This window comes from Colius striatus, chromosome 2 (assembly GCF_028858725.1).
Source record: "Colius striatus isolate bColStr4 chromosome 2, bColStr4.1.hap1, whole genome shotgun sequence".
Taxonomy (NCBI): Eukaryota; Metazoa; Chordata; class Aves; order Coliiformes; family Coliidae; genus Colius; species Colius striatus.
The window spans coordinates 41,439,190-41,450,315 of NC_084760.1; positions in this window are offsets into that span (position 1 = coordinate 41,439,190).

Consider the following 11,126-nt stretch of genomic DNA (forward strand, 5'->3'; position numbering starts at 1 on the left):
GAGCAGCTCTGCAGAGAGAGACCTGGGAGTCCTGGTTGATAATAAACTAACCATGAGCCAGCAATGTGCCCTCGTGGCCAAAAAGGGTGTGGAGTCTCCTCTGGAGGTTGGATTAGATGATCTCTAAAGGTCCCTTCCAACCCTACCATTCTGTGATTCTATGATATTACAAAAAAAAGTGTGAGGTATGCAACTGAAAACTATTTCTTTGGTTTTCATGTGAGGTCATTACCCTCAAAACTGTATATGTTAGTTCTAAATTTTGGAAATGCCCACAATATCTGTTTGGGTGCCTTGAAGTTTTGCAATATTTTTTTTCCAGAATATAAATTTCTTTTTATTTTTCTGTTTAATTAGTTTGGAATTTGGGGTGGGGGGGGGAGGGGTTGCCTGTAGCTTTGTTTTAGTTGGTTGGGTTTTTTTTCCAAGAGAAGTAACTAAAAAAATAAAAATTCCTTACTGGCAAACTTGATGTTAAAATGAAGAGGTCCCTAAAGGAATGGATAACCCAAAGGTCAGCATTGGTTTGTTTAGAATGAATCAAAGGCACCTGAAGCTTACTAAAACTGAATATTTAATAAGATACAACCACACATGGCTTTGGATCTGTCCTAGACATGAGAACAATTCTGGTACAGTTCCTGTGTATTGCTGAGTTTTTCAGACTTGGTGTGATCTTGTGTCTGATGAGAACAACATCCTACTTCCTTCCACATCCCAAAAAAGCAGCCAATAGGCTATGTGAGGGTCTGTGATAAAAACCATTCCCCACCATACAGGTAGGGGCAGAGGAGCATAATCAGGTGAGGACCCTGAGCAATGCCCTCCCAGGACTGGCCATGTCTCACGGTGACAGCCAGCAGCAGCAGCAGCTCGCAGCTTTTGGGCTGAGAGGGGAGCAGCCTGAGCAGTGACAGTGCTTGGTCAGTGCAGGCTGTCCCACCTTCTCCTTATGACATTTTTAACTGGGTGAAGGGCTCTCTTTTGTGTGCTCTTAAGGGTATGGGGGAGTGAGTGCAGCATTATGAGTGGGTCTACATTTTGGAGGGGCCATGGGGCCAGCAGCTGGAGTGAGCGTGGGTGTGCATACTGAGTGCACTCTGGATGTGTGACGTCAGCGTGTGGTCGCTGTCAAAAATGCAGCCAGGCTCACTGGCGAGCAGGGAATAGTTGTGTCTTGCAGAGTGAGCTGGCTACTGGAGGTAACATGGGATTCAGGACAGCAGCCAGAGAGGCCATGGAGTCTGGAGGTTGACAGAGACCCATTTGTACATGTGTGTGCAAGTGTGTGTCTCTGGGCAGCAGGCAGATGGGGAGAGTGGGGATTCAGGATCAGCTGCTGGAGGGACACACCTTATATATCCACATGATTGGGAAGAACTTTGTCACTGAGAGGATTGTTAAGGACTGGAACAGGATGTCCAATGAGGTGGGGAAGTCACTATCACTAGAGATCATAGAATCATGGAATCATCACGTTTGGAACAGATCTTTAGGATCATCAAGTCCAATCACTAAACTTACACTGCCAAGCCCATCACTAACCCATGTCCCTCAGCACCTCAGCTACACGGCTTTGCAGTATCTCTGGGGATGGTGACTCCACCATCTCCTTGGGCAGCCTGTTCCAATGCTTATTAACCCTCTTGATAAAGAAGTGTTTCCTAACATCCAATCTAAACCTTCCCTGGTGCAACTTGAGCCCATTTCCTCATGTCCTGTCATTCATTACTGGAAAGGAAAGACTGAATCCCAACTCACTAATATTCCGTTTCAGGGAGTTGTAGAGAGAGGGATCATGTCTCCCCTCAGGCTCCTCTTCCTCAGACTAAACACCTCCAGCACCCTCAGCTGCTCATCATCAGTCTTGTGCTCCAGACCCTTCACCAGTACCAGTGCTTGTCTCTGGACACGTTCCAGCACCTCAGTGTCCTTCTTGTAGAGAGGGGCCCAGAACTGGATACAATATTCGAGGTGTGGCCTCACCAGTGCTGAGTACAGGGGGACAATCACTTCCTTGATCCTACTAGTCAAACTGTTTCTGATCCAGGCCAGGATGCCATTGGCCTTCTTGGCCACCTGGGCACACTGCTGGCTCATGTTCAGGTGGCTGTCAATTAACACCCCTAGGTCTTTTTCTGCTGGGCAGCTTTCCAGCCATACATCCCCAAGCCTGTAGCATTGCCTGGGGTTGTCGTGGGCCAAGCACAAGACCTGGAACTTGGCCTTGCTGAACTCCATACAATTGGCCTCAGCCCAACTGCATGAGGTGCGACACGTAGCTGAGGTGCTGAGGGACATGGGTTAGTGATGGGATTGGCAGTGTGAGGTTAATAGTTGGACTCAATGATCTAAAAGGTCTTTTCCAACCAAAATGACTCTATGATTCTATACATGTGTATTTTGAGATTATTTTGCTCACAGAGAGCAGATAGGGAGCAACTCCCTAGCAGGCTAGAATCAGTCATGAAAATATTTGTCCTGAAAGGCAGGACAATTTTAAAAATAAATAGATAAATAAATGTTTTAAATTAAAAAAATGCTTTTGGCATATTGAAATAAAACCATGCTTTTTGCAAGAAATATCTGTTATTGACAACCAGAGAGATACCAAACAAATAGCTGAAGAGAAGTGGGCTTGACTCTGAGATCCCATCACTGTGTGTCTGCCCTGTAGCTGGACAGCAGCTCCATCCAATTAGTAAATCTTCTGGGGCAAGGGAAGACAGCATTCTCCCTCTGAGACAGAATTAAATGGGTATTAAAAGGTCATTATGATACCCTGCTTAGGAATGGATTAACAGTATCTAAATTATTCTTGTTCAGGTGTTTATCCAGTCTGCTCTTAAATACAGCTGTGCTAAATTTCTGTGGGCGTTTGTCTTACCTGTCTCTCCCTACTGCTAGAAAGCTTTTGTAAAGATCAGTAGAAGGAGTCAGAATGAGGTTTTTAGTCACACTGCTACCACAAGGGTAGCATCTCCCTGCCACAAGCAGGATATTCCTAACCCCAGAAGAAAAAAACCTAAAAAGACTAATGCATTTTGACTTATCTTTATATTTCTACCTTTTAGATGAAGTATGGATGTCAAAGGCAATGCCCTAGGGCATCCCTCAAAAAACATCTAAGAAACATCTTAGAAAACTGCAATTGTTCCTCCTTCAGATATGCCATAGGCCAGATCTGTCTGAGCAAAGCCATGGTTTGGGCTCGCCAGGACCATCTGTTGGTACTCATTTATATGGGGGGAAGCCAATGAAACAAATGGTAGGAGTCTTAATGACAGGGGAAATCTAGAGTTAGCTTTTAAAGAAAATGCACAAAAATGTCCAAAAACTACACTGCAGCCAAACCTTTTTTGATACTTTTAAGGAAAGTATAAATCTTTTCCCTGAAATCATCCATTTCCTGTGGAAATATATTTGACGGAAAACTCATCAAAACATCTTGAGTTAAAACTGTTGACCCACTGCAAGTGAATGTTCTCCAGTCAGCGCAGAGAAAAGATAATCCGTCATATCAGCAGCCACCTCCCAGAATAATCACAGCTTCTTTTATGTCTTCCCTCTAATGAGCTTCACTGAAGGCCCCTCTCTTCTGCACTTACCAGTCAAGTATTTCAAGTGGTCTCTTTCTTCACGGTAGTAACAGTATTCGGTATCTTTTCTGTGCCACTGATTGTCACAGAAACCAAAGTTTAGGCTTAGCACGTACACCTCCTGAAAATAGACAGCTGGGGGTGAAAAGATACAGCTCAGCCCCTGAGAGGTAGGCTAAAAATAATGGCTTCCTTTCAAAAATAAATGAATTCTAAGGCTCTGGGCTGTGCCAAGCAAAACTCGGCCTAAGCACGTGCTTTGCTTTAAGCAAACACTTGAGCTGGATTTGGAGCATAAGAATGGATTTCAGTTTAAGCACACGCTTAAGTGCTTTGCCGAGCCAGGGTCCAAATGCCTCAGTCTCTGAGACATTGTTTACAGTTAGTCTTGGCATCTGTGTTGTCATTTTAAAGATATCCGAGGGCGAGTGGAAACACTGAGGTGGCTTTGCTCATTTTAGGTGAAACTGGCAAAGATTAAGGGCTTTTAGGAAAAATACCCTCTTTTTCTTTGTTTTTCCAAATGGTCACATTTATAGCACAAACCAGTAGGCTTTGTTGGCAGCAAGCAGCTTTCCCAGTTATTTGGTACATTCTAAATGCGTGGCTCATCACATGGCAAAAAATATTTCCTCTCCATGGGTATGCAGTGGAAGGGGAATTAGACACAAGAAAGGCATTCAAAAGATAGCAAGTGTTTAATGGAAACAGCCAAGGAGAAGCTTTCATCGTGCAGCCCTTCTGAATGACATTGGACATGCCACTGATTGGCACGGCATTATTTATTTTTTTTCACTTTGATCATAAAATTACTAGGAAAGGCTTAATGGAGTTATAAATATCTTGTTTCCATGAGAGTCCTGGGAAGATAATTATAGCCATGAAGTCTTTACAAAGACGCAGCATTTATAAAATGGTATTATCTGAGGGCTCTGATGGACGACGCAGGGAATTCTGCATTCTAATCCCAGCTCTCCTCTTGACTCACTGGGCTCTCAGGCGAATCACTTCATCCCTCAGTGACTCAGTTTCCTCATCTATACCTTGTGGTCATAATCATTATCCACTGCTGCAAAGCCTAGATAAATTCAAAGTTGGAAGCATTGCCCACACGCCCCAGAGCACTCGAGCACCGCGTGTCAACAGCGAGGGATGGTGGGGAGACTTGGGAGAAGCTCCCAGCTTTCCTGAATTCCAGCTCTCCTATTTGTGTTACTGGCAAATGACATTTCTTGTGGAGTTGCAGTCAAAATATTCAGAAGAAATATTTCAAATCTGTTTGTTCACAGTTGTTAAGATGCTGATGAAACAGCTGTACCCCAGACTCTATAGATATTTCAGTTTTCATGTAAATCTTAGAATTGAAAGATTGTGGACAGGTTTCTCCAGCAAAAACGCAATGACCAACAACTGCAGAGGAACATTATCTAGAAGGCTGCCTAGCAGCTACCTGTGAGATAGGAACTACATCCATACTCTTAAGTTATTTCACTTGTGTACTGCTTTTGCTGCATTAGAAATTTGAGAGATCATCTCTCCCAAGCACAAAGCAGAGCACTGGAGTAACAAACATCGAAGGAGCTTCATGTACAGCTTTATGTACAACAGTGCAACTATTACTGTGAAATCTTTTCAGCTTTGTTAAAGGGAAGTCAGGAAGGGGTCTTAGCAAACAAGCAACCAACCTGAGCTCCAGTGGGATGCTATGCCTGAAGGAGATAACATGGATTTTGGATATGAACGTGAGAATTTCTGTGCTGAAGAGGAGATACTCCATCTCCCGTTGACAGTACTGCAACTGCCCTGGCTGTGATTCCAAAAGGCTGCTGAAAAATTTGAGAGAGATCTGACCTGACGCAGAAAGCTGATGAAAAAGCTGCAAAGCCTGCCAAGCCCTGGAGTCCATCTGGTTAGCTTAGGAAAGGGAATACTCAGAAGTGAGTTGAGCACAGGCTGAGGATACCAAAGTTCAGTAATGGACGGGCCTTTGGAGCTTGTTGCACCTTTCTGCAGTGGACCAGAGTGAAAATGAGCAGAATCCCACCTGAAATGAGGTTAAAAAAATGCAGATCAGGAAATGGAATTGTTTTGCCAGGGACTGAAATTACATTTCTATATTAATAAGTCTGAAAACAAAGTAGCACATTGTTTTCTGAAATAGAAGCTTCTGGATTGTGTGTGTGCATGCCTGGGGAGGAGAGAGGAGGGAAAGGCAACCTGGTTACTTTTCAGGAATCTGAAAAACATGAATGAGAAATGTCCGAAGACCTAAATTCTTTATGTAGGCATTCCATCACTGTAAAGCAACTTTTAGGTAGTCTACTAAGGCAGAAAACATCTTTTCTGAGGGCATAATACCCCACATGAGGCAGACATCAGAGGAGGTATTCACAGCTGGCCAGAGAAACCAAAAGCTAAAAGAAGATCATGTTTTTAATGAAGTGCACTTAAGGAATGGTGACTCTTGGCATTCACTTTTTCCTGGGTCCTTGCTCATGGACAATTACCAGCAATTTCTCTGAACATCTGACCCAAATAAGAGCCAGGTAAGGCTCTACAGATGTAGAGCTCTTCAGCCCTGCATTCCAGACTTCTCCAGCTGTGGGTCTTGCACTGGTGAAGTGGACTCCAAGCTGGAGATAGGGCTCTGCCAGTCTTTCTGAGGTCAGAGGTCTCAATCGTAGCTAGACTTGACTCTCTGGAATGAAACATAAAAGTTTCAGTGGGTTCATAGTGTTGGTCTTTGTTACTACTGACACAACTCCAGAGGCAATTCCAAGGCCTTGACCTTTTTTCTGGCCTTTACTCTGAAAACCATTGTTGCTCAGAAAAGCATTAAGTGTGTCTTTCTGTTTGCTTGATATTAGAAGAAAATCAAGAACTTCCCAGTATTGTGACATGGCTGCCTGAGTGCAATTCCCAGGTTACAATGAACAGATGAGCAGTGCAAGATACAGTTTGCCCTGTAACTGATAGTTTGTTACAGCTCAAGATACTGCTTTGCTTCTGTCCAAATCTTGGTATTATCATTTACTATTTTAAGGTTGTTTATAGAACTGGAATAATACACAGTTTAAAAAGGATGATTACAAGTGTGTTTTGAGGCATTGAATCTGAGGTTTAAAGTTCCTTTTTCTGAAAAAATAAACCAAAGAATGTTTTACTGTCTGAGAACCTGGCCACTGGTCTTTGCTTACCATGAACTGAAATCAAGCACCACTTTTTTAAAGGCCAGTCTCATCACAATGATCTGGTTGTTCCTTAAAATAATAAAAATACTTGAATCGGCAGGAGAGGATTCTATTCTGCTCTTTGGGTATTAATCAACATTTTCAGCCTTGCTATTTTTTTTTCTTACAGACTCTGGCTTTGCAGTCTGGTTCACAGCTTTTGTGGACACTCACAGTTTGCACATGGGTCTGTAGGAACAAATTGGGTAATGAGTTCTCTATGTATACACAAGCCAGGACAAATCCAAGTGACAGAACATGGCAAAAGCTGCAATCACTAAGGCATCTACCCTGAGCTACCACGCCTGCCAGCACTGACCTGCACATGACAAGATCCATTTATCCCTCCAGAGGCAGACAAGCCAGCATTGGCATCTTTGTACAGAGGTGGAGGGTGGAAGCTGGCTGTCTCACTTTCTGGACTCTAAGCATCTCACAGCCTGGCAGCGTACTGTTTCACCACATGTCTGGTTGTCTGAGGTAGACACTTCTAGCACAGGCTCTTTCTACAAACACATTTATGTAATGAATTCACAGACAAGGGGTCTTCTTCTGGAGGTGACACTGGAGCAGCCCAAGGGCAGAATCTAGACCAGAAGCTGTGTTTCTTCCCTTCTCTCCCTTTTAACATCCCCTTACTGTTCCCATCTTCGATAGGAACTTTGCTAGTGCCCCTCTTCCCCATTCCCAGCACAGCCATAAAGCCAGCTTACTCCTTCCTTCGGGATTTCCAGATATCCAGGCTGAAAAGTATCTCAAAAGCTTAAAGTTGGAGGGCAACACTGGCAGATCACTGCCTCAGTGGGACATAATGCCTGGATGGACTGGCTATCTCTTTTGGGGCTCTGTCACACAGCTGGGAAAGCAGGAGGAAGGGGTAGAGACTTCCCTTTGGCTGATGTGGAAGGACAGTCTTCAAAGGTTGCTTTGCCACAATGACTCGTATGGTGGAAGCTGTGACTGCTCAAGAGTTTCTGTGTCACCAAGAGCATTTCCAGTTTGCAGCGCTCACCTTGCACATGGGCTGGCAGGACATAGACAGTGGCACCATCTAGGGGCCAACTGTCAATCACTGGGGTATTTCTAGAAGATTAGCTCCAAAATATAAAAAGAAATAATATATATATGTTAGCATACACTAACATCAGGTGCCTAAACAAAACAGGTGTTAGCAGAAGGGTTGGAAAAGGCCATGTGTGCAAGTTTTTACTTCTGGGTACAGTTCAGGTACAAAAATACAGTCTCAGTTATTCCTTACCTGCTTGAGCTGCTTATTTTCTGTGTATGTTGCATCACGTACTGACTAATCATCATTCACACTCTTTTGCTCCCAATAACACTCCAATTATGCCTTCAACAGCCACCTAAAAGTATCAGAATAATGAATGAAGATTTCAGAAAGAAAAGCACAAAACACCTTAAGACTATGGATCACACACACTTTAAGAGAATGAAGCATATAAATAATTTTTAATGATCTTGCAGTATAAAACATACTTCTTCATCTGACATTTCTGTGTCAATCTCTAATATTATGGTGTCATGGTTTGGCCCAGCTAGCACAGCAGCATGACGACAGTCTCTCGCTCGTTGCCCCCCTTCACCCCCACCCTTGTCAGGATGGTGGAGGCCCCAGCGAAATGGGAGACAAAAGACAAGCAAGGTTGTTAGAAATGAAAATAAATCTCAGCTTCACCAGTCCTTTCCATAGGATGCAGGGGAGTCTCTGCTCCAGCACACCTCCTCCTCTCTTTCATCACTGACCTTGGAGTCCACATGGTTGTTTCTCTCACTGTTCCTACTCCTTGCACCACCACCAGCCAGAAGAAGAAGAGGCAGAAGGAAGAAACAGGAAGAAAGAAGGAGGAAGAAGCCTCCACTTCCAGCTTCTTCTTAAAAAATGATCGTGGAGGCATCTAATTGGCTCAGCCCCAGAAGTGGGTCTGGCTGAGAGCTGAGGAGAGTTGCGAGCAACTTCTTACAGGAGCCATCTTTACAGCCCCTTCCCCCTTACCAGAAAAGGCTGTCATGTCAAACTGTGACATATGGATAAAGATCAGTAAAAGTTAAAGAAATCTAGTACATCTAACCTGTCTACCACTTCTTCAGAACTAGGGCTCCTAAATTCTACTTTTCCACAATGAAGAAACAATAATTACCACACTATTAACTTTACAAGAGTAAATTGTGTTTTGCAGTTGATCACACTCTGTGGACTTCTAATTAGGACATGTAAAACCAGTATTTGCTGTACCTTTGTTTTCTTGGTTGTTTACATTCCGAAGCAGATTAAACATATTCAGAAGCTCAGTCTGTGTTTAGGTACCTAAATAGGTATCTTGATTTTTCAGACCACCAACAATGCTCAGAGTTGCACAGTGCTTCTGAAAATCAGGCCATTTATTTAGGTGTCTATATTTAGGTACATGAGTTTGAAGCATTTGGCTTGAGGTCACATAGCTATGGCTCCTGGCTTTTTTTTTTTTTAATTTCCATTTGGGTCACAATGGACAAGTCAGTTCTAATAATTTTTATCACAAATCTAAGAAATTGTAGGAGAAGTGGCAAGAATTATGTGCTAAATACCATCATGATGCTCAGCACTTCCTCAGAGACATGAATTTTGCTTTCCAGAGGACTTCAGTCTAAAAAAAATGTAGAAATCAGTGCATCAGAAAAGTTAGAAGGTACATTTAGAGACCAACTTATGTTCTGATTAAACTGTGCTCATTTCCTGGATCTTATTTGTCTGGCATCTTTGTCGTTCCCTCTATAAGCTCAAGATCACTTTGACAAACCAGATGTTTTAGCTTCCTGTATTTGGATTGGGTAAATCCTGGAAACAAAGTGCTTCTACTTGTTAACACATGGCAGCAAACCAGAATTTATTCTTGAGGAATTTGAGCTGACACTATCAGTCATGCTGCTGAATTGAGACTATACACCTCCAAAACTGCTTTTGCATTTACACAGCAGCTTGCAGGGGCCTTCACCTTAGTGAACTAGTCATGAACTAAACCATCCTCCACTCTGCACAGAGAAGATCATCACCAGGAAGAGGAAATCAATAAGAAAAGAAATTCTTCTAAAGAAACAAGAAAATCAGCTCCCTCAACATCTCTGCAGTTTGTCAGCCCTCCACAAAGTGAGGTGCTTGTAGCTGTGGTAGCAGGTAGGCACACCATCAGTGGTTCACATGGGCAGCCGTAGGTGAAAACAATCATCTTAATACCTCATATATCTCAAAAAAATGAAAACCTCCTCATCTTTCAGTATCCTCTTTCAAGTGGGGGAATTAAATCTGGCCATAGTATTTCAGATTTGAGAGAACTGTACTTGTGCTTTATGGATGGTATTTGTTACAGAACAAAAAGCTTTATTTTTTTTCTTTCTTGAAAGGGAGATTGTTTTAAAAGTCAATGAAACCCATTGCTCTCCTTGATTTATCATGCATTTAGGCTTAAAAAAACCCTCTATGTCTTGGTTAAAAATATTCCTTAACCAGAAATTGGGACATGGCATTTTTATTGTCTTCAAAACTGAGGGTTAACTGTAAGACAACAAAGCTGTATTTTGTGGGACTCTACATTAGATGTGGAAGTTTTGCAATGGCAAATCAAAAGGCCATTTTTCAGGCAAGTCTGACTCTTAGAAGTGGATGGAAAATGTGAAGACTCTTTGTTCCCGTTCTCATTGCCTTAAAAGACAGGAGTCTCCTGTCTGACCTCTGTCTGACCCTGAAGATGCTCAGAAATGAGGTGGATATACCAGAGAGAAGAGTTAGGGAGCAACAGGGCCAATCATAGGGGCTGTCCCACTGCAAGGCTGTGAGTTCAGGGGTTCCCAGAGCGGTCCCACAGGTTCTCCCCACCTGCTCGAGCCCCAAATGCTAAGCTTGGAGGGAAGCAGCATCCCTATGCACGGCTCAAGCATGTATTTCTCTGCATCTCCAGACCCTCAAAGGAAGAGATGGCCCTGCTCCATGACCAACCTGCTCATGCAGTATCACGTGCAAGGCCCTGAAATTTTACAGCAAGTGAAGGACACTCTTCTACAGCAATTTTTCTGTGGTGCAATAATTAATCTTGCACCTAGAACTGTGCAAAATGCTCTGCAGATAAATAAAAAGAGAGGTGGCCTTTGCTTTGCACATTTGTATTTAAACATCTGCAATCCACTGTGTCTGAGCTGCTTTACAGTTGCTATGCACACACCGGATGGAACTGAAGAGGTGTCAGGCAATGTTGTCTCACTGCACTGAGTGGCTTGGTGATAAAATAGTAGACAAAATTCAGCA